Genomic DNA, 23,864 nt, shown 5'->3' with positions numbered 1-23,864 from the left:
CCTGCTCAACCTATAACTACTCACTGATTTATGACTGTTACAAACATTTTTCATTTTGGAGAGTTGCCTAAATTTTTCTCTTTGTCTTAGTGAGCTCTCCAGTTATACTCATCACCTCAGGGGAAAAGTCTCAAGTAATCTTGAGAAGAGGCTCTTCCACCTTTTATGAGAAAGTGCAACAAGAAAGCAAGGATGGAGTGGCTTCAGGCTGCATTTCACATATCCATAAACCCATACACTAAATAATTAAGTTAGCCATGCACGCATTAACATACAAATGATACGTTCACTGCAAAGTATTGTATTATTTATTAAAATACTGACCTCATGGTTAGGAATATAACTGAAAGTGACCATATTTATGTTTTTTTTATGCATGTTTAAGTGATCTATGTAGTCATTTTGCTCATGATTTTTTGTTATATAAGGTTCAGGTATATGACGTTATAATCAAACATTTGGATAACTCCAAAATGTTCATCACTACAAGTCTAGTTATCTTCCTTCACAATAAAGTTGACCTTCTTCATCCATTTCAACCATTCCCCAAACCTCCTTCCCTTCTTATAACCATTAATGTTTGCTGTATCTACAAGGTACAAGAATTGAACATAGACCATAGGAACATGCATACAAAGCCACTTCAGTAATGTCTAACTCTTTTTGACCCTATGGACAGTAGCCCACCAAGCTCTTCTGTCCATGGGCTTCTCCAGTCAAGAACACTGGAGTGGGTTGCCATGTCCTCCTCCAGGGGATCTTCGTGACCCAGGGATTGAACCCACATCTCTTATGTCTTTTGTATATGGTAGGCAAGTTCTTTACCACTAGGGCCACCTAGAAAGCCCATATATTTTGGATTTAGTTCAGTTCTGTCACTCAATCATGTCTGACGCTTTGCAACCCCATGAACTACAGCATGCCAGGCTTCCCTGTCATTACCAACTCCCAGAGCTTGCTCAAACTCATATCCATCAAATTGGTGATACCATCCAACCATCTCAACCTCTGTCATCCCCTTCTCCTCCTACCTTCAATCTTTCCCAGCATCAGAGTCTTTTCCAATGAGTCAGTTCTTTGCATCATGGGGCCAAAGTATTGGAGCTTCAGCTTCAGCCTCAGTCATTCCAATGAATATTCAGGACTGATTTCCTTTAGGATTGGCTGGTTTGATCTCCTTGCTATCCAAGGGACTCTCAAGTGTCTTCTCCAACACCACAGTTCAAAAGCATCAATTTTTCAGTGCTCAGCCTTCTTTACGGTCCAATTCTCACATCCATTCATGACAGTGGGAAAACCATAGCTTTAACTATATCGATCTTTGTCAGCAAAATATTTTGTATATTAACCCCTTATCAGATATACTGTTTGAGAATATATTCCCCCATATAGTAGGCTACTTTTTTGTTTTGAGAATGGTTTCTTTAGCTGTACAGAAGCTTGTAAGCTTGATGCCGTTCCATTTGTTTACTTTTGCTTTTGTTTCCTTTGTCTTTTGGTGTCAATCAACAAAAATATTGCTAAGACTGATGTCAATGAGATTACCACCTATGCTTTCTTCTAGGAATTTAATGATTTTAGATCTTATATTCAAATTTTTAATTCATTTAGGGTTAATTTTGTATGTTGTGTAAGCTGGTTTCATTTGTTTGCATGTGAAAGTCCAATTTTCCTACCACCATTTATTGAAGAGACTGTCATTTCTCCATTGTTTTGCTCATTTGTTGTGAATTAATTGTCCATATGTGTGAGCTTATATCTGAGCTCTCAGTTCTGTTTCATTGATCTGTGTGGCTGTTTTTACACCAGTACCATACAATTTCAACCACTATAAATTTGTAGTACAGTTTGAAATCAAGGAGCATATTCCCTCCAGTTTTCTTCTTTTTCAAGGTTATTTTGGCTATTCAGAATCTTCTGTTATTTGATACAAATTTTAGTATTAGTTGTAGTTATGTATTGTGCTGCATTGTTTTAGTTCTATGAGGTATGCCATTGGAATTTCTACAGGCATTGCATTGAAGCTGTAGACTGCTTTGGACAGTGTGCACAGTTTAACAATATTAATTCCTCCATTCCATGAGCATAGAATATCTTTTCACTTGGTTATGTCTTCTTCCACTTCTTTCATCCGTGTCTTATAATTTTCAGTGTATGGATCTTTTAAGTCCTTGGCTAATTTTATTCCTAGTTTTTTTTATGCAATAATAAATGAGATTGTTTTCTTAATTTCTCTTTTTGATAGGTCATTAATAGTATGTAGAAACACCACAGATTTCTTTATATTGATTTTGTATCCTGTGACTTTTGTGAATTCACTTATTTCCAAGAATTTTAGGGTGCAGTCTTTAGGGTTTTCTATATGCAGTATAATTTCTTCTGAAAATATTAACAGCTCTAATTCTTCTTTTCCAATTTGGTCACATTTAATTTATTTTTCTTGCCTAATTGATGTGACTAGGACTTCTAATACTACATTGAATAAAAGTGACGAGAATGGAATCCTCATTTTGTTCCTAATCTTAGAATAAAAACTTTCAACATTGAATATGATTTTACTTGTGGGTTTGTCATACATGACCTTCATTGTGTTGCATTATCTTCCTTTTTTAACTATTTTGTTGAGATTTTAACCACAAACGTATGTGGATTTTTTTTTCAAATGACTCATATGTCTATTGAGCTGATCATGTGATTTTTATCCTTCATTTTGTTAATGCAATGTATTGCATTGATTGATTTGTATGTGTTGAGACATCCCTAAATCTCTAGTATAAATCCTACTCAATTGTGGTATATAATCCTTTTAGTATATTATTGAATTAGATTCACCAATATTTTGTTGAGTTTTGCATCTATGCTTATCAAGGATATTTTCCTGCAGTCTTCTTTTTCTCTTGTATCCTTGTCTGGTTGTCATATCAGGGTATTGTTCAGTTCATTAAACACATTTGGAAGGATTTCTTCTTCTTCAGTTTGTTGGAAAAGTTTGAGAAGGATAGGTATTAAACCTTCTTTTCATGCTTTGTAGAATTCACGATTAAAGGTATCTAATCTTAGACCTTTGTTGGGAGATTTTTTGTAACTTTTTATTTTATGTTGGAGTATAGTTGATTAACAATGTCATGTTAATTTCAGGTGTGCAGAACAGTGATTCTGTTATACATATACATGCATCCATTCTTTTTCAAATTATTTTCCCATTTAGGTTGTTACATATATTAAGCAGAGTTCCCTCTGGTATACAGTAGGTCTTTGTTGGTTATATATTTTAATATAGCAGTGTGTACATGTCAATCCCAATGTCCTTAACTAACCCTTCCTTTTCAGAGATTTTTTAATTAATCTTTCAATCTCCTTATTAGTAATATGTTTATACAGATTTTCTATTTTCTCATGATTCAGTCTTGAAAGATTATATTTTTTCTAGGAATTTACTATTTGTTCTCAGTTGTCCAATATTTTGACATATAATTTTTCATAGTAGTCCTTTATGGTACTTTGTTTTTCTGTGCCATCTGTTATAACTTCTCTTTCATATATTTTGAGTCCTCTCTCTTTTCTCTTGATATGTCTAGCTTAAGGTTTGTCAATTTGGTTTATACTCATGATATTTTAGAGTAAGCTTAAGTATTAGATATTTTCACTTCTGATTGTTAGATATCTAGGCTGATTTTTTCAGTAATACTCTTCTTTTAAGAATATACATCAAGACAAAGAATCTTAGCCTAAGATTTATTGACTTTTAAGCTTACCAATCAGTGAATAGATGCTTGCCTAATATGTATGTGAGTCACCTATAGCTACCGTAATCTTCCTTTCCAGTAAATGGCATACCCTTTCTCAACCACACATATTATCATCTATTGTATGACTAGTGTGACCAATGTGTGCTGAGTAATACTAGATAAATATTTATATATGTATGTATGTATGTATATAATTTAAACTTATTCTTCCCTTGTCTCAGATTCCAATATGACTCATTGGGACACTATTAAAAAAATAACATTCTACCAAATACTCCATAAGGTGTGGTCTTTCATGTTCTACAAGATTACATTTATTGTCTGAGATAAATGTAATTTACCTGATCATCACCTGGTAATCTGTCAAGTGGACTAGAAAATTTAGGACAGGCTCTTAGTGCCTTTCCAGGGTCCACAAAGTGAAAGCACACTCTTTTAAGGATGATAAAAAAAGAGAAGTCAAGGTAGTGTTTGAATACCTACTGTTTTCTCCAGTGCCATTAAAATTCTTTAATCAGAGCAACAGGGTCTCTTGAGGAAGCCATGGGGAATCTGGCTGCTTTAACTCATTCATGCCTGAAAGAACATAGAAGAACCATGGTTAAGAACAGTGGGAACAGCATTCCCACAGAAGGCAGGTAAATTTCAGAAAATGGATGCTTAGAACCCAGAAATAGATTACCATGGGCAAGTAAGAACATGAAAAGAGTTACCTTAGCCCTTAGTGATAGTAAAATACAGTGAGCAGGAATCCATTTACTACCATCTGACATCTCTTTTTGACTTAGTAGCTTTTTGAAAGGGTATAAGTGGATAGGGATGTCAGTGCTGGGTTCACAGTCCTTCCTTGGTCATAAGGAGCTCTTCATTTTAATGAGCTCCCTAGGAAAATCTCAACAACTTGTAGTCAAACTCACAGCACACTGGAATGTAGAAACTGACCTCTTCTCAGTTAGTGATTTTTCTGAGTTCTTGTGACCACAACTGTTTAATTAGTGAATACACATACGAGGAGACCAAGCTGGCCACTAGCTGTTAGCACAACTGGTGCTAAAAAGAGAGACTAACTTATATCCAAAACTACCTTACAGGTATCCTTGCAATGATTATAGGTGACTTCCTACCTGGGGTGATTTAGGGGCATCAGAAAACCACACTCCATATCTGCTCATTTCTGCTCTACTTTACCCAGTGATCTCTTGCCCAGACTTACCACTTTGCCTTAAATACACCATTATAAATTCAATCCTTTAGGGCAGTTTGTCTCCAACAATCTCCTATTAAAATAAAAATGCTACAAGGAGGATTTTCACATTAACCTGTTAACTATAATCAATCAGATAAGCTAGTTTTCACCATAAAAGGTGAATTGGATGAAATACAAAGATATATTTTTTTTTTTACTTGGTAGAAGAAGGAAAGTAAGTGAATGCAGAGGCAGATAACCTTACATGGTGTGATATAGCAGGATTACCTGAGAAGCCAGATTGCAGAAGATTTAGCAGAGATTTCTACAATAGGGAGGAGAGAGCAGGAAAGACAAGAGGTAGGCAATAAACATAGCAGCTGCCACCTAAACAAGTTTGATTCAAGCTAGTCTTTTCTCATCAGATTGCCAGTTCCTTCAGGAAGGGGATCCTTTCAAAGAGACTAAATATTAGAGTTCAAACACCAGGGTCAGTTGGGGAATATCTCTCACTTTCTTTCTTTCTCCCTCTCTTTATCTCTTGCCCTCTTTCTCCTTTCTATAAACTGAGTATAATAAATAATGCCTGTTCCTGGGGTATATTATTAAGATTACATGAGGTATCCCAAGTAAAAGTCAGTAAGATATGCTTGACACACACAGCTAGCCAATGCATGTTGTTTGTCCTTCTCTTCTTGTCTTTAAGACATAGTAATTAGGATGTTGGGCACACAGAAACCCCTCAATATAAGCTTTAAAATGTCCTGATGAAGAAAATTAATAGTGTAGGTAAAGTAGACTAAAGTTCTTTCTAAACTGCTTTGTCATTAAAAGAAGGTAACAGTGTGAGAGAAATAGACATGAGAAGACAATAAGTAAGCTGAATGCATTCTCAGATGCCCCAGAATCCACAGAAGTCTGTCATGGTGGCTACAAACCAAAGCCCAGACAGGAAGTTACAAAGATATGATCTCTAATGGTACTTTGTTAGAAGGTAAAACAAGAGCTATCCAACTTCAACTATACCACCGAAGTGGGGCAGATATCTGAGGACAAACTATAGGGACAGAATTCAGTGACTGAGCAGAGTCACAGATTACTCATAAACTCTACCAAGCAAATCCAGCTGGCTAGAAGTAGATTCTAGATGGTAAATATTCTCAAGAACTATTTTTTAAGTCATTTAACTTATTGTATTTCATGGACAGGAGTCAGGCAATGTATCCACAAGTGGATTTTGACTTTGGAGTCACTTCATCGATTACTTCTAAAAGAGCCATATACTACAGAAGTATTCTGCTTTACTTGCTGGATTTTTGAACTCCCAGAAAAGGTTACTTAAGCTGAGAGAAAGCAAGATGTAGGGGAATGAACACCGGCCAGGCACTGGATTCCTAACTTCTAGTTTTGGCTGTGTCAGTAATAAAAGGTATAATCTTAGGAAAGTTCCTTCCATCTCTGTGACTCATCTTTTTGTGTGTGTAAAATGAGAGACTGAATTATCCCTAAGGTTCTGATATAAGTCTAGTAGAAAATTGGATTTCGCAGATAGGTTCAATTCTAAATAAAAATTCGAAAAATATGAAGAAATTTTGTGTTCTTGCTTTCCAATACTTCATCACCTCTGGTCTGATCAAGAGGCCTCATATCACAAGCCTACCTGCCTGGATTCCATATCCAATCCAAGATATACAATCTTACTGATTTGCACAAACTTATTCCCATCGAGCAGAGAAGGCAGTACTACTCCAGTACTCTTGCCTGGAAAATCCCATGGACAGAGGAGCCTGGAAGGCTGCAGTCCATGGGGTCGCTGAGGATGGGACACGACTGAGCGACTTCACTTTCACTTTTCACTTTCATGCATTGGAGAAGGAAATGTCAACCCACTCCAGTGTTCTTGCCTGGAGAATCCCAGGGACGGGGGAGCTTGGTGGGCTGCCATCTATGGGGTCACACAGAGTCGGACACGACTGAAGTGACTTAGCAGCAGCAGCATTCCCATCGAGGTGCTTCCCTGGTGGCTCAGTGATAAAAAGTGCACCTGTCAATGCAAGATATGTGGGTTCAATTCCTGGATTGGGAAGATCCCCTGGAGAAGGAAATGACAACCTACTCCAATATTCTTGCTTGGGAAACCCCACTGGCAGAGGAGACTGGTGGGCTACAGTCTATGGGGTCATAAAGAATCGGACACAAGTTAGCAGCTAAAAACCAAATTTCTGTTATGGAGTCCTCCTCATCAAAACATTTTAGGGTCACTGTCTCTGCTTTTAAGCTGAGAAAATAAGATTTAAGCTACTGCATTAATGACCGAGAACTAGAAGACATTATCCAAGACCTTCACAAAAAGCATGAAGACATTTTCCTAGTAGTTTATTATTAAATAATTCATGGAAATTATGGCAGAACTAAGCAAAAACAGCATGGTACCATAGGTGGAGAGTAAGGGAAAGGTTTTTTTTTTAATTTATTTATTTTAATTGGAGGCTAATTACTTTACATTATTGTATTGGTTTTGCCATACATTGACATGAATCTGCCCCGGGTGTACATGTGTTCCCCATCTTGAACCCCCTCCCACCTCTCTCCCGATCCCATCCCTCTGGTCCATACATATACACAAAGGGAGAGGTTTTAATTAGACTATTTTTGTTTAGTAGCTAAGTCGTCTCCAACTCTTTGTGTAACCACGGACAGTAGCCCACCAGGTTGCTCTCCTAAGAATCTGGCAGGCAGATTCTTAACCACTGAGCCAACAGGGAAGCCTGTTAATCAGGTTAGAGCCCTTATTTCCTACACTGACACCTGTTCAGTAGCCTACACATGGAGTAAGTCAACAATTTCAGACAGCAAATACTTATTGAGCACTTGGGGCGACATGCTGTTTACATCAATACATCCAAAGATGACATAATGATTCAGTGAGCCTTATTATAATTTTTAAATTGCTGTCACGCTGAGCATTTAAAATAAAGATTAGAGTACTAATATTTATTAAATCTCTATTAATAACCTAATAATCCCTATTGATGATCTAGCTATTACAAGCAAGGTAACTGAGGGCTGGGGAAAGTAGGGGATTCTTCCTGAGTTACATAGCAAGATAATAACTAAGCCAAGACTAGAGCTTAAGTTTTAATTCAAAATCCTTATACTTTTTTTTTTAATCTGCATCACATTTTCTCCCAATTGTGTATTCTCTAATATGTGTGTATCCACACGTATTTCTCTTCTCTTCATACAGTCCAACCATTTGCATGAAAACTTTGTTTATATTATTAAGATTGCCAACTTAATAACTAATGGTGAGTGTAAAAATCAGCAGAAATAAATGTCTTTCATTTTTCTTTCTGCAATGACATGGAAACCAGAGATCTTTACTATTTGCAAAAACTCAACATCTATTCTTTCCTCTCTCATCTCTCTTCCTACCCCACCCCTCACACATACAGGAACACAGACACTCAGACATCCATTTCTGCTGACATGCAAGACTGGAAGAAATTAACCAAAATGAGACAATTGTTATTTTTTTCCTCTTCAGCTCCTTTCTTGATGCTATAATTTGCTAAATTATCAGTCTAAGAGAAAGGAATTAAGTGATGAGATGAGCAATACCATAAAGTAAATCAAATCACCATGCTAGATGTCACTGGAGATAAAAAGAAAGGAGACACCGTCTCTCTCCTCAAAAGCTTGTAGACTGGTAGCAGTGACATGATAAACCAAACAAGAGAAATGAGTAAAATAAAATACTAAATTGAGCAATTCAAATGTCAAGCTATGTAAAATCTGCCATATATTCAGGATACAAACCCACAAAAGTTTTTAGCATGGTTAGGTCATTCCATAAGGTATTCCTCTACATCCGTGTCTCTATTTCTGATATCACAAGTAAGTAAGTAAGTGTTAGTCGCTCAGTTGTATCCAACTCTTTATGACCCCATGGACTGCAGCCCTCCAGGTTCCTCTGTCCATGAGATCTTCCAGGCAAGGATACTGGAGTGGGTTGCCATTTCCTTCTCCATGGGATCTTCCCAACCCAGGGATTAAACCTGGGTCTCCTGCACTGCAAGCATATTCTTTACTGACTGAGCTACAACGGAAGCCCAAGGCATTTCTAAAAGCAGTGATTTCACTAATGTGTAAAACTCATACAGTAAGTCTCCTACATATGAATCTTCATGTTGTGAACTTTCAAAGATGCAAACATGTGTTCCAACATCAGGCATGAGTGGAATTGTGGTTTGCCCTCCATCTTCTATTGCTGAAGGTCTTCAGCTCTGTCATCTTCCACTTTATCTCCCTCCTCCAGTCAGTAACTCTTCTTACCTGTTCTCTTGATGGCAGCCCCTGTATGACAGTTACTGTACTGTCCTACTGTACTTTCCAAGGTACTGTATTGTAAGATTGAAAACGTCTTCTCTATCTTTTGGGTTTGTTTTTTATGTATTATTTGTGGGGAAAGTATTATAAATTTATTACAGTAAAGTACTATATAGCTAGCTGATTCTGTTAGTTGGATACCTAGGTTAAATTTGTTGGATGTACAAACAAATTGGATTTACGAACGTGCTTTCAGAAAATAACTTGTTTGTATATACGGGACTTACTACACTTCTCTTTCTCATTTATTCTGCTCTAATGTGTATAGCTAGTATCCTTCTTACAAGCATTTCAAACTGCAAACTTGACCAAATGTAATGCTCTCAATGTGCTGAAGGAAATCTGTCAGTTGAAAGACAGGTGCAACCTAATTTTCCCAGTGTGATTTCAATCCAAGCACACATGGCATTTTTACAAATTATGTAGAGGAACTCTGACCAGAGGAATGCAAAGTATCTATTAAGCATTAGCATGATGATTCATACCCTATAGAAAGAGGTAACCTTAATCACACTGCTTTTACAGGCAGAGAAACTAAAAATGGGAAGTCTTGATGCTTTGTTCAGGTTATACCCCAAACCAGTCCCAAAGGAGCACATCTTGAAGCTCATGTCTGTAACTGGTACCTGCTGAAAGTATGATTTAGAGATCTAAATCAGGTGTAGATGTCTCAAGTTCTTTCTTTTGTTTCTTCTTGAATAAAGAAACATAGACATGGGTGGGGGGTGAGGGGCATTGCAGAGATAAGGAAGACATGAGGGGATAACCAACATTATCAGATGAACTATCTTAAAACTTTGTTCCTCTGATTTTGGTTTGTTTTTTGTTGTTGTTGTTGTTGTTTATTTTAAACTTTTTACACCGAGTTCTGTAACCAGGTGGGTCAGATGGTATATATACCACTAAGTTTCTAAAATTACATGTTAGATTACAACTAATTCTTTCTGTAATATAGCCATAGATAGTGCTCTGAATCTGGGACATACATCCTGTAACACCAAAGCCTTGGTCTTAAGGGGAAAAAATGATTCACTAATATAAATATAGCTCTACTTTCTCTTCTGATGGTTGGTGCATGCATGCACAGTTGCTCCAGTCATGTCCAACTCTTTGCAACCCTATGGATGTAGCCTGCCAGACCCATCTGTCTATGAGATTCTCCAGGCAAGAATACTGGAGTGGGTTGCCATTTCCTTCTCCAGGGGATTTTTTCCCCCTAGGAAAGACTCAGACACACAGGAATGGCCTAACCAGGCTAAAATACTTTTTGTGTCACATCAGCTTAAATGTAGATGTGGATAGTGATTCTCTGTTTAATGCAAAACATGTCATGAAGCAATGTATTTTCTAAATCGGTTTTGTATATTCAGGTTTAGTATGTGCTATTTTATCTCCCTCAAGTAAATAAGCCCCATGAGGGCTGAAGTTTATCGTATGTGACTCCTATCATTATCCATACTACACTGAAAAAGTAGTCATCACACCATATAGATTGGTTAAATAGAGTTAAAGTACTTCATCTATACTTTCTATGATCTCTTTTTTTAAATCCATTTTTTATTTCTAATTTTATTTGTTATACTCTCTTATTTCCTAGTTTACTCAGCCCAGACCTAATAAAAGGACAACCTATTTGAAATTGGTACAACTTGACTCCTTCTGTTATAAACTCTGTTGATTTCAAATGGAAAGGGTCAGAATAGTGCGATGTGACTTTATCATATAGAGACAGAATCATGTAATAGAAAAGCCTTTGACAACCAACAGAATTTGGTTTGAAATTTGAACAAGACAGTTGTAAAACTTTGAGTAAGTTATTTAATTTCTTTCACATTGCTTTTCCCCATCTATAAGATGGGGGGAATAATAAAGTTATTATTAAGAAGTAAAAGTTATTACCCAATGCTTAGTGCACATCGTAAGTACACAATAAATAATAATCATTTTTATTTTTGATAGTTCAGTTCAGTCTCTCAGTCATGTCCGACTCTCCACGACCCCATGAATCACAGCACGCCAGGCCTCCCTGTCCATCACCAACTCCCGGAGTTCACTCAAACTCATGTCCACAGAGTCGGTGATGCCATCCAGCCATCTCATTCTCGGTCGTCCCCTTCTCTTCCCACCCCCAACCTTTCCCAGCATCATTGCCTTTTCCAGTGAGTCAACTCGTCGCATGAGGTGGCCAAAGTATTCCAGTTTCAGCTTTAGCATCAGTCCTTCCAATGAACACCCAGGATCGATCTCCCTTAGAATGGACTGGTTGGATCCCCTTGTGGTACAAGGGACTCTCAAGAGTCTTCTCCAACACCACAGTTCAAAAGCATCAATTCTTTGGCGATCAGCTTTCTTCGCAGTCCAACTCTCACATCCATACATGACCACGGGAAAAACCATAGCCTTGATTAGACGGACCTTTGTTGGCAAAGTAATGTCTCTGCTTTTTAATATATTATCAAGGTTGGTCATAACTTTCCTTCCAAGGAGTAAGCGTCTTTTAATTTCATGGCTGCAATCAGCATCCGCAGTGATTTTGGAGCCCCAAAAAATAAAGTCTGACACTATTTCCACTGTTTTTCCATCTATTTCCCATGACGTGATGGGACCAAATGCCATGATCTTTGTTTTCTGAATGTTGAGCTTCAAGCCAACCTTTTCACTCCCCTCTTTCACTTTCATCAAGAGGCTTTTGAGTTCCTCTTCACTTTCTGCCATAAGGATAGTGTCATCTGCATATCTGAGATGATTGATATTTCTCCCAGCAATCTTGATTCCAGCTTGTGCTTCTTCCAGCCCAGCATTCCTCATGATGTACTCTGCATATAAGTTAAATAAGCAGGGTAACAATATACAGCCATGACGCACTCCTTTTCCTATTTGGAACCAGTCTGTTGTTCCATGTCCAGTTCTAACTGTTGCTTCCTGACCTGCATACAGGTTTCTCAAGACGCAGGTCAGGTGGTCTGGTATTCCCATCTCTTTCAGAATTTTCCACAGTTCATTGTGTTCCACACAGTCAAAGGCTTTGGCATAGAGAACTCAAAACCAAAGTTAGGGCTTGTAGTATATAGGCTTAAAAAATTGGTTAATCCTAGACTATAGGTAGCTTATTAATTATTTAGTAGTTTTTTCTGGAGTCATTACTAGGAAGATACATGATTTTGAATAGGCATTAGTTCTTTGAGGAGAAAACAGCTCAAGGATAGCCTGAATTTGATGTTGACCCTTAGACCACAGAGTTCACAGCTTGAGCTTTGAGGAGGATTTTGGAACCACTAAATGTATATCTAAACTCATAAATCATATTGGAAAATTCTAATTATTTTTCCTTTCTTATAAAAAGTAGACTGTTCTCTCAGAATTGTAATAATAGAGGAAGGAGAAAGACTCAGAATTTTTCATGAGGATAATGAAATCAACATGCTTGAGAGTGAGATTGAGCAAATAAAAATTAATTTATAGTCCAAAATGAAACTTTCAAATCTAAAAAAGGGTAATGTGAAATTAAAATCTTATTTTGAAAACACACTATTAGGCAATCCATATTTTTAATAAAAATGTTAAAACTTCATGGGAAAAGAGAATAAATTGATTATCATTACATAAAAGTATTGTCCATTCTTTGGCCCAATATGACAAAAGGGTTAATGAACAAATTCATTATTAGATTAGAATTAAAATTTCCAAGCCAGTATCCTAAGTCTTTGGAGATGAGTTTGATTCACCTTTCATTTTCATTTCATATAAAAATATTTGCTTCAAGTTCACAAATAAGTGACTAAATGTAAAGGCTGGGGAAAAGACTGTATCTCTATCCAATGCATCCTGTATATTGGAGATCACACTGTATTTGGATAGGAGCCAGCATGATTAACCATAATGCCATATTTTCCAGATACTTGTTTAGCATAAGTTTTTATTCTGGCTCTATATGTTTTTCCCAAGTCCCAGCCAAGGAGCAACTTATAACCCAGGTTAATCAACCTTAACATCTCTTCTTTATTGAATGATCTCACAGGGATTTTCAATTTACTGATTCCCAGAGGTCAAGCAGCTTTAAATTTCCTCAGTGATTTTTTTCCCCTAGAAAAGACTCAGACACACAGGTGACATTTCTTAATGTACAATTATTACAACTTTAATTTTGATTCAAGATGCTTATTAACAAGTAATTCTATGTAAAATATATTCCAGTCCATCCTATGTGAATTCTGAGAAACAGCACTCTTGTCTCTGCTGATTGCAAAATGTCTTTACAGTGCTTTGCTTAATAAAATTTATGGTCCAAAATTGAATGAAATTTACACTATTTTATGTGACCAAAAGGATCTTCCAGTAAATAGCCGGAGAAAAGCTGAACAACTCAAAATCCAGAGTATGATCACACACTCTGGATAACTCAGCCCCAAAAATCTACTTTCCCTAATTAACCTGTATTGGTTATCTAGACTGACAGCTTCACAGTATGTCATATTCCTATTGTGCTTCAGCTAAGTAGAGCATCAACAGAGTGAATTTATCATATCCATTGACGTGAAATTAAAACAATTCATTTTTTTAGTCCTGATAAGATTTGGAAGGCATAGACTTTCAGAGGGAAGGGCATTCCTGTACCTGATGTCTTGACAAGGACTGTGCTTGATTTTGATAATCAAACCGGGTATTTCTGTCATCAGTGGCTCTTCCGCAGAGAGATTAATGCTAGGTCAAGTGGCTGAAATTTCCCTTACTAAATTGAATTAGTTTTATGAAGTATTGAAAATTAGTACTACCTAGTTTTAAGCCTCGGAGAAGGCATGGAACCCCACTCCAGTACCCTTGCCTGGAAAATACCATGGACGGAGGAGCCTGGTAGGCTGCGGTCCATGGGGTCGCGAAGAGTCGGACACAACTGAGCAAATTCACTTTCACTTTTCACTTTCATGCATTGAAGAAAGAAATGGCAACCCACTCAAGTGTTCTTGCCTGCATAATCCCAGGGAAGGGGGAGCCTGCTGGGCTGCCCTCTATGGGGTCGCACAGAGTCGGACAAGACTGAAGCGACTTAGCAGCAGCAGCAGCAGCAGTTTTAAGCCTAGCATTCTTAGATAAAAGAGGTCTAATTGTACTTTTACAGTTAAAAAATATTAAGATGAAAGGAAAAAATGATTAAGCAACAACAACAAAACAAGAAAAAACTTAGATACCAATCAAAATTGAATCAAAAGAGATATAAACAGACATTATTAATATTATTTATGTGGAAATATGGAGAAAATGACAAATATATCTTTAGAATATTAAATCAGTAAAAATTCTTGGTTATAAAAATTAATAAGGAGAAGGATAATATAGATTTAAAAATCCCCTCTGCACATCCCTACCACCCAAGAAAAAATAGAGATTTCTAAATTATTTTTATACTTACAAATTTAAACTAACCAAGTATATTGGACAAAAACAGTAAGAGAACAACATCGTGTCTGCTAAAGAAAACTTTGCTTATTGGAGCCAAGTTATACTCTTCCTTCAGTTCAGTTAAGTTCAGTTCAGTCGCTCAGTCGTGTCCGACTCTTTGCGACCCCATGAATCACAGCACGCCAGGCATCCCTGTCCATCACCAACACCCGGAGTTCACTCAAACTCATGTCCACAGAGTCGGTGATGCCATCCAGGCATCTCATTCTCTGTCGTCCCCTTCCCCTCCCGCCCCCAACCTTTCCCAGCATCAGAGTCTTTTCCAGTGAGTCAACTCTTCGCATGAGGTGGCCAAAGTGTTGGAGTTTCAGCTTTAGCATCAGTCCTTCCAATGAACATCCAGGATTGATCTCCTTTAGAATGGACTGGTTGGTAATTGAATTATACAGATAATTATTTAAATTTCCACTGTGAGAGGCATGTATAAGCATAACTTTATATCTTAGAGTACCTCTGATAGAATTTTTAATAAAAGTTATCTAACTTTGTCATACATCGTGTTTAAAGATAACACCAGTCTTTTGTTTCAGATTCTTTACAAGAATGTCTAGTACATATCCTTGATTCACTAATATCAAAATATATTAATTTCAAGTTGCCAAGAATGTTCATTAGTTTCAACAACTTCATTTTTCCAAGAAGAAAAGAGAGAAAGAGATTTTCAACTTGTTATAGTAACTTTAGAACACAAATTGTTTCTATAGTTTGGAGCCACTGTCTTACTCACCTTTGTAATCAAGGTGGTTTAATTATATCCAGTGATATGACCTTAATTACAAATATCAGGAAAACATGTCTTTCTGCAGTTTTGAAATTGATTTTTAAAAAATGAAACAAATTGGATAAATAATAAATCAGTCCATATTGTGCATGCCATTCGTTTTCAAACATAACATTGGGCAGACACTTCAAATTAGAGTAGCCACTCAGGATAACAAATTTTTTAAAGATCCAATACATAGGTCACTTTGTGTTATTAAAAATAGATTTAATACTCCAAACAGCAAATCAAAATCACACTGTTATCCTATAAATAGCTTGGAAGAATTATTTTATAATATAAAGCAAGTCATTAGCTTTTAAGAAATACCTGGTACCATCTTGTTAGCTTATGAGAAATACATGAATCTGATCTGCCAAGTAAAGCTGAAAGGAATTTTTGCTAAGTAATTATAAATATAACAATATTAAAACATTTCTTCTGCTGCTAACAATAAGGACAAAACCTTGTCATTGTCACCTATAAAGAGTATCTATTGTATTCAGTAAAAGCTCTTGGAAGAAACAAATATACTGTCAATTATTAAGACACGGATTTAGGGACTTTTGACTTGGTGGCAGATATTTGCATATATTTTAGGTACCTATTCCAAAGAAAGGCAATGCCAAAGAATGCTCAAACTACTGCACAATTGCACTCATCCCCCATGCTAGTATAGTCATGCTCAAAATTCTCCAAGCCAGGCTTCAGCAATATGTGAACCGTGAACTCCCAGATGTTCAAGCAGGTTTTAGAAAAGGCAGAGGCACCAGACATCAAATAGCCAACATCCTCTGGATCATGGAGAAAGCAAGAGAGTTCCAGAAAAACATCTATTTCTGCTTCATGACTATGCCAAAGGCTTTGACTGTGTGGATCACAATAAACTGTGGAAAATTCTTCAAGAGATGGGAATACCAGACCACCTGACCTGCCTCTTGAGAAACCTGTATGCAGGTCAAGAAGCAACAGTCAGAACTGTACATGGAACAGACTGGTTCCAAATAGGAAAAGGAGTACGTCAAGACTGTATATTATTACTCTGCTTATTTAACTTCTATGCAGAGTACATCATGAGGAACGCTGGGCTGGAAGAAGCACAAGCTGGAATCAAGATTGCCGGGAGAAATATCAATAACCTCAGATATGCAGATGACACCACCTTTATGGAAAGCAGTGAAGAGGAACTCAAAAGCCTCTTGATGAAAGTGAAAGAGGAGAGTGAAAATGTTGTCTTGAAGCTCAACATTCAGAAAACAAAGATCATGGCATCTGGTCCCATCACTTCATGGGAAATAGATAGGGAAAGAATGGAAAAAGTGTCAGACTTTCTTTTTGGGGGCTCCAAAATCACAGCGGATGCTGATTGCAGCCAGGAAATTAAAAGACGCTTACTCCTTGGAAGGAAAGTTATGACCAACCTAGATAGTATATTAAAAAGCAGAGACATTACTTTGCCAACCAAGGTCCATCTAGTCAAGTCTATGGTTTTTCCTGTGGTCATGTATGGATGTGAGAGTTGGACTGTGAAGAAACCTGATCGCCGAAGAATTGATGCTTTTGAACTGTGGTGTTGGAGAAGACTCTTGAGAGTCCCTTGGACTGCAAGGAGATCCAACCAGTTCATTCTAAAGGACATCAGTCCTGGGTGTTCATTGGAGGGACAGATGCTAAAGCTGAAACTGCAACACTTCGGCCACCTCATGCGATGAGTTGACTCACTGGAAAAGACTCTGATGCTGGGAAAGATTGGGGGCGGGAGGAGAAGGGGACGACAGAGAGAGATGGCTGGATGGCATCACCCACTCGATGGACATGAGTTTGAGTGTACTCCGGGTGTTGGTGATGGACAGGGAGGCCTGGTGTTCTGTGATTCATGGGGTCGCAAAGAGTCGGACACGGCTGAGTGACTGAACTGAACTGAATAAAACAGTAATCATGCTGTTTGAGATACAATTGAGCCTAAATGGGCAGCCTTAGTTTATGCTCTGGACATAAGTCATGCTTCTAGGTGACCCATATACTGATTATAGCCAATAATTTAAACTTTGGTTTCCTTACTAGATAATCAGTTAATGAAGTTCCTTTTTTAAATTTATTTATTTTCATTGGAGGCTAATTATTTTACAGTATTGTATTTTTGGGGGGGGGGCATACAGTGACATGACTCTGCCCCGGGTGTACATGTGTTCCCCATCTTGAACACCCCTCCCACCTCCCTCCCCATCCCATCCCTCTGGGTCATCCCACTACACCAGCCCCGAGCATCCTGTATCATGCATTGAACCTGGACTGGCGATTCATTTCACATATGATAATATACATGTTTCAATGTCATTCTCCCAAGTCATCCCACCCTCGCCCTCTGCCACAGAGTCCAAAAGACTGTTCTATACATCTGTGTCTCTTTTGCTGTCTCTCATACAGGGTTATTGTTACCATCTTTCTAAATTCCATGTATATGTGTTAGTATACTGTATTGGTGTTTTTGTTTCTGACTTATTTCACTCTGTATAACAGGCTCCAGTTTCATCCACCTCATTAGGACTGGTTCAAATGTACCCTTTTTAATGGCTGAGTAATACTCCATTGTGTACGTGTAAAACATCTTTCATATCTATTCGTCTGCAGATGGACATCTAGGTTGCTTCCATGTCCTGGCTATTATAAACAGTGCTGCGATGAACATTGTGGTACGTTTGTCTCTTTCAATTCTGATTTCCTCGGTATGTATGCCCAGGAGTGCGATTGCTAGGTCGTATGGCAGTTCTATTTCCAGTTTTTGAGGAATCTCCACATTGTTCTCCATAGTGTTGGTTGTTCAGTCCTGTCTGACTCTTTGCTACTTCATGGACTGTAGCCTGCCAGGCTCCACTGTCCATGGAATTCTCCAGGCAAAAATACTGGAGTGGGTTGTCATGCCTACCATCAAGGAATCTTCCTGACCCAGGGATTGAACCTGGGTCTCCTGCATTGCAGGCAGATCACCATCTGAGCCACAAGGTGCATACCCAAATCTCCAGAGTCTATACAGATGGTTTTGTTTAAGATTATGCACATCTGATTATTTCTCAAGAAGTTTATCTGCGTCTAGCTAATGCAGCTGTTGCTATAAATGAAAGTAATGTCTATCAAGTACACTTTCTACTCCTAATCATTTTTCAATGACTATACCAAGATAGCCCACTTTAATTTTCATATCTCAGATATCACCCTCTTATATGATAAACATTAGTTATAGCCAAGCCATTAACAATTTTATCCTCTTTGGGATTCAAATACCAACAATTAGTATAATATTTAGCTTCCTCACACTTTATCCTAAGCCCCATATACCTGTTTTTGCCAGGTGGATACCCTGTAATCTTAATTTTCTTCTCAAATATGGAATCTCCTAGACCTCGAGGCTTTCTTAATACTCTCTCATGACTTTAGCATGGCCAAATTTATGCCAACCACCCTTATGGCAGAAAGTGAAGAAGAACTAAAGAGCCTCTTGATGAAAGTGAAAAAAGGCAGTGAAAAAGTTGGCTTAAGAAAAACTAAGATCATGGCATCTGGTCCCATCACTTCATGGCAAATAGATGGGGAAACAATGGAAACATTGGCTGACTATATTTTTCTGGGAGTCAAAATCACTACAGATGGTGATTGCAGCCAGGAAATTAAAAGACGCTTACTCCTTGGAAGGAAAGTTATGACCAACCCAGACAGCATGTTGGAAAGCAGAGACATTACTTTGCCAACAAAGATCCGTCTAGTCAAGGCTATAGTTTTTCCAGTGGTCATGTATGGATGTAAGAGTTGGACTATAAAGAAAGCTGAGTGCAGAATTGATGCTTTTGAACTGTGGTGTTGAAGAAGACTCTTGAGAGTCCCTTGGACTGCAAGGAGAGCCAACCAGTACATCCTAAAGAAGATCAGTCCTGGGTGTTCATTGGTAGGGCTGATGCTAAAGCTGAAACTCCAATAATTTGGACACCTGATGTGAAGAGCTGACTCATTTGAAAAGACCCTGATGCTGGGAAAGATTGAGGGCGGGAGGAGAAAGGGATGACAAAGGATGAGATGGTTGGATGGCATCACCGACTCGATGGACATGGGTTTGGGTGGACTCCGGGAGCCAGTGATGGACAGGGAGGCCTGGCATGCTGTGGTTCCTGGGGTCGCAAAGAGTTAGACACAACTGAGCAACTGAACTGAACTGAACTCAATATAGCACAGAAGCATTCAGTCCATGGCCAGGTCTGTGGTAGTGTTATGTCATGGCACTTAGCGTATATCAATTTGCATTTTGAGATTTTTTTTCCCTCAGCACAGTAGGAAACAGTGGTAAACCCCATCAAATTAAGGTTTGCTACATTATCAGCGCCCTTTGGAGAAGCCTGAATTGTGATCCAAGTATTGAGAGTTCATGATTGATTTCAAAATTACATCTTTTTAACATTTCCCAATGAAAAATGCATGTGTCTATTAATCTTCAATCCTTGATAGGCAGTAAAGTGAAATGAGCACTGGACAAAGTGTCACAAGACCTAGAATCCAGCATTTTCTCTGTTACAAACTCACAGTGGTACTTAACCCATTCACTTCAACTATTTGGGCCTCCGTCCGTTCCATCGCTCAGTCGTGTCCGACTCTTTGCAACCCCGTGGACTGTAGCCTACCAGGCTTCTCCGTCCATGGGATTCTCCAGGTAACAATACTGGAGTGGGTTACCATTTCCTTCTCCAGGGGATCTTCCCGACCCAGGGATCGAACCCGGGTATCCCGCATTGGAGGCAGACGCTTTAACCTCTGAGCCACCAGTTTTTCCATTTGTAAAATGCAAACTGACAATCTATGTCACTTCTCAAAGCATAAAACAGTCTTGATGTTCGGCACTGATTCTGTGAATGACACGATTAAAGTATGCCTCTAATAATTCCATGTTCTCTGACTAGGGTTCTGGTGACTGATTCTTGTGACCTATGGCATAAGAGGAAGCCTTTGGGGATGTCACTTTAATGAGCAAGGGAAATAAGACTACCTACGGTCGCTCTTCCAGGACTAAGTAAAGGGTCAGAAGAAGAATTTAAATTCTCTTCCCAGGTTTAGGCATCTGATTGGTGCCAAAAGTGTCTATCAGAGAAAGACAAAAAGCATGCTTGTTTCTCCTTTTAATTTCAGCTATCTAGTGCAAGGAGGTCAAACCAGTTAATCCTAAAGGAAATCAGTCCTGAATATTCGTTGGAAGGACTGATGCTGAAGCTGAAGCTCCAATACTTTGGCCACCTGATACGAGGAACTGACTCATTAGAAAAGACCCTGATGCTTGAAAAGATTGAAGGCAGGAGGAGAAGGGGAAGACAAAGGATGAGATGTTTGGATGGCATCACCAACTCGGTGGACATGCATTTGAGCAAGCTCCAGAAGTTGATGATGGACAGGGGAGCCTGGCATGACTGCAGTACATGGGGTTGCCAAAAGTCGGACACAATTGAGTGACTGAACTGAACTGAACATAGTGTTAAGGGGGATAATTGAGTTCATTCATTCCTAAGAATCCCTATGTGGAAATTCAGTGAACTTTTTGGAAGAGTTGATGACCCTCATGTGTTTATTCACCTTTACAATGTTCTGTACTATATTATGCTGGCCCCAACAGAATAGATACACTAGATGGTTCTTGTCTCACAGAAATGGTACTGTAAACATTAGCAAGGCAGAGTAGTACATGTGTTCACAAGTGCAAAGAAAATTTTGGTAATTAAAAAAATTTATCCCTCTGGCACAGACTTCTTGGAGGATGGCATTTATGTATTCCAAATATCCATTAGTATGGAATCTTTCCCTGAGCTAAAAAACTTAAATCCCAACTGTAAGATTGGTGCTTTTTCCACCATATCTGAGATTTACAGCAACTAAAACATTCAGAAACACATACCCCTTGCTGAATGACACAGAGCTTTCTAACAAATAAATGTAGCATTGCTAGTTGAATAAAATTGTAACTTTTTTCTTTCTTGGAAATACTATAGCATTATAATATGAAGTCCTTGCACACCACTGTCAACAGCAGAGAAAGGAGAAGGAAAATCATTTGGAATTTAATCTTGGGTCTTGTTGCACCATAAAAATCTATCATTTCCTTTCTTTTAATCTTGGGATGCAGTTTCTAGTGGTTACATGCTATTGATAGGCTCATCACTTAAAATTTGAGTGTGAGTGTATTAGTTGCTCATTCGTGTCCAATTCTTTGTGACCTCATGGATTGGGGCCCGCCAGGCTCCTCCATCCATGGGATTTTCCAGGCAAGGATACTGGTTTGGGTTGATATTCCCTTATCCAGGGGATCTTCCCAACCCAGGGAGTTTGAAATTTTGAAGGTAACTTCATTAATATTTTCTCTTTAAGCACAAAAGAAAAAACAACATGCAAACCAGAAAATAATTTCACTTACATTTTGTCAAAACAAGTAGTCAATTATAAATGTATAACAACCAAATTTAATTTAAAATTAGTTTATCCATTTTTGACTTTATAAATATACCAATTATTTATTCTGATAGATACAGCTTATCTATGAGCAACTGTGTCTGTTATCTTCTTATTTCCCCTATCATTAGAAACATGGTTTTTCTTACTGAAATGTTTTATTTGAAAGATAATTATCTATAGCTAACATTTATTATAATTTAAATTATAATTTAGAGTGAAAATATGTAACTTATACAAGCTAATAGTAACACACATTCATGTTGGTAAGGGCCCTCTTGTTTTCTTAATTATAGCTCATTTTGAAAATGTCACAAATTTAATATTTTGGCAGGTAAAAAATAATCCCCAAAGAGTTATAACAAAAAGTAGATAAAAATAATCCTGCACATTCATATAAGCAACTCTACTTAATACAGAGTTGATTAAATCATGAATGTTTATAAGGCTATTTTTATTCAATATCAACTGATGGAAACACATTATGAAAAACCTCTCTCTGTCAAACTTATATTTCTCCAAGTTCAAAGATTCTTCCTCCCTCCCACCTCAGGTAGCCAACTGTACAATTATTTTTGTTTGTGTAAATACCAAAAAAATGACATACAAAGATGGTCCAAGTTTACTACATCCATGCCACCCTTAGATCTGACAGTTTGCCCAGAATCTGGTGTGAAGAGGTCAATCGAACACATCAAAGGTGTCTTCGACCTTCAAAAGACATCAAAGCACGGATAACAGCTAATATGAACTTAAAAACTGGAGCTTACCATTTCAACTTCTTTCTGTTTTCTCCAGAGATATCCAAATAATTCATGTGAGAGCCACTCCAACACAGATGCTACTGATCTGTGCAACAAATTAAGCTCTTTGTTCTGAGAAAAACTAATCCAATCTCTCTTCACTGCAAATCCACACCCCCCAAAAAAAAAAAAAATGAAGAAGAAGAAGATACAAGAGAAAGAAAGGAAAAGAGGCTGGAAGCAAAAAGGAAATAGAAAATAAAATAAAAGAAAGCCAAAAGAAAAATGAAGAAAGCAAGAGAAAAAAGAAGAAAAATTATCTGCACTGCCTAACCACTATCGTATTGAAAAACATAGTGAGATGTCAAAGTGAAATATGCAAGCCACTCTGAACACCAAACATTTCCGTTTTCCACGGGCAGCTTGAAGTAACACTTGTGCATATAATCTCCCTCTCTGATTAATGATGCAGGGCTAACACTATGGGCTGTACATACAGTCTGCAAACCTTCACACTTAACAAAGAAATTCTCATTTCTATTTATAGGACCACAGTGCACTGTCTTTCAATCTTGTGGTTGCACTCAGCTTTGAGATAGTGGTAATACACAGCCTATTTGGAAATGCAGCCTCTTTCTGAAACTAAGCTTCATTTGGCCGAATGCATAGATAGTGGATAACTGCATCTTTACTGTTATCTTTTCTCCGTTCCGTTCCGTTCCGTTCAGTCGCTCAGTCGTGTCCGACTCTTTGCGACCCCGTGGACTGTAGCCTACCAGGCTTCTCCGTCCATGGGATTCTCCAGGCAAGAATACTGGAGTGGGTTACCATTTCCTTCTATCTTTTCTCACAGACCCTCAATTACTGTGTTCAAACACCAAAGTGGACACACACTGTCTAAGGATGTCCCCTCAGTTCAGTCACGTAGTCATGTTCCACTCTTTGCGACCCCATGAACCGCAGCACGCCAGTCCTCCCTGTCCATCACCAACACCCTGAGTCCATCCAAACCCATGTCAATTGAGTCGGTGATGCCATCCAACCATCTCATCCTCTGTCATCCCCTTCTCCTCCTGCCCTCAATCTTTCCCAGCATCAGGGTC

At 38.0% G+C, this 23,864-nt stretch overlaps 1 protein-coding gene across 5 annotated transcripts in view; it reads right to left on the bottom strand.

The window, feature by feature from the left end:
* GPR174 (G protein-coupled receptor 174) overlaps positions 1-23,201 on the bottom strand; it is a 44,759-nt gene extending 21,558 nt beyond the window's left edge. For 3 of the 5 annotated variants that reach the window (XM_088833871.1, XM_088833870.1, XM_088833869.1), the window contains exons 1-2: positions 22,789-23,201; positions 4,233-4,325 (exon numbers count right to left, since the gene is read on the bottom strand). The gene's annotated coding sequence lies outside the window, so the exon portion shown is untranslated. Of the gene's footprint in view, positions 1-4,228; positions 4,326-22,788 lie in introns of all 5 variants that reach the window. The other 2 variants (XM_088833872.1, XM_088833873.1) reach the window with 1 other exon arrangement.
* Between the last annotated feature and the right edge of the window lie 663 nt (positions 23,202-23,864).

Source organism: Moschus berezovskii, chromosome X (genome assembly GCF_049115385.1).
Source record: "Moschus berezovskii isolate FMDL1 chromosome X, NW_MosBer_1.0, whole genome shotgun sequence".
Classification (NCBI taxonomy): Eukaryota; Metazoa; Chordata; class Mammalia; order Artiodactyla; family Moschidae; genus Moschus; species Moschus berezovskii.
The sequence above is the reverse complement of the archived record's forward strand: the minus strand, read 5'-3'. Positions and strand labels throughout refer to the sequence as shown.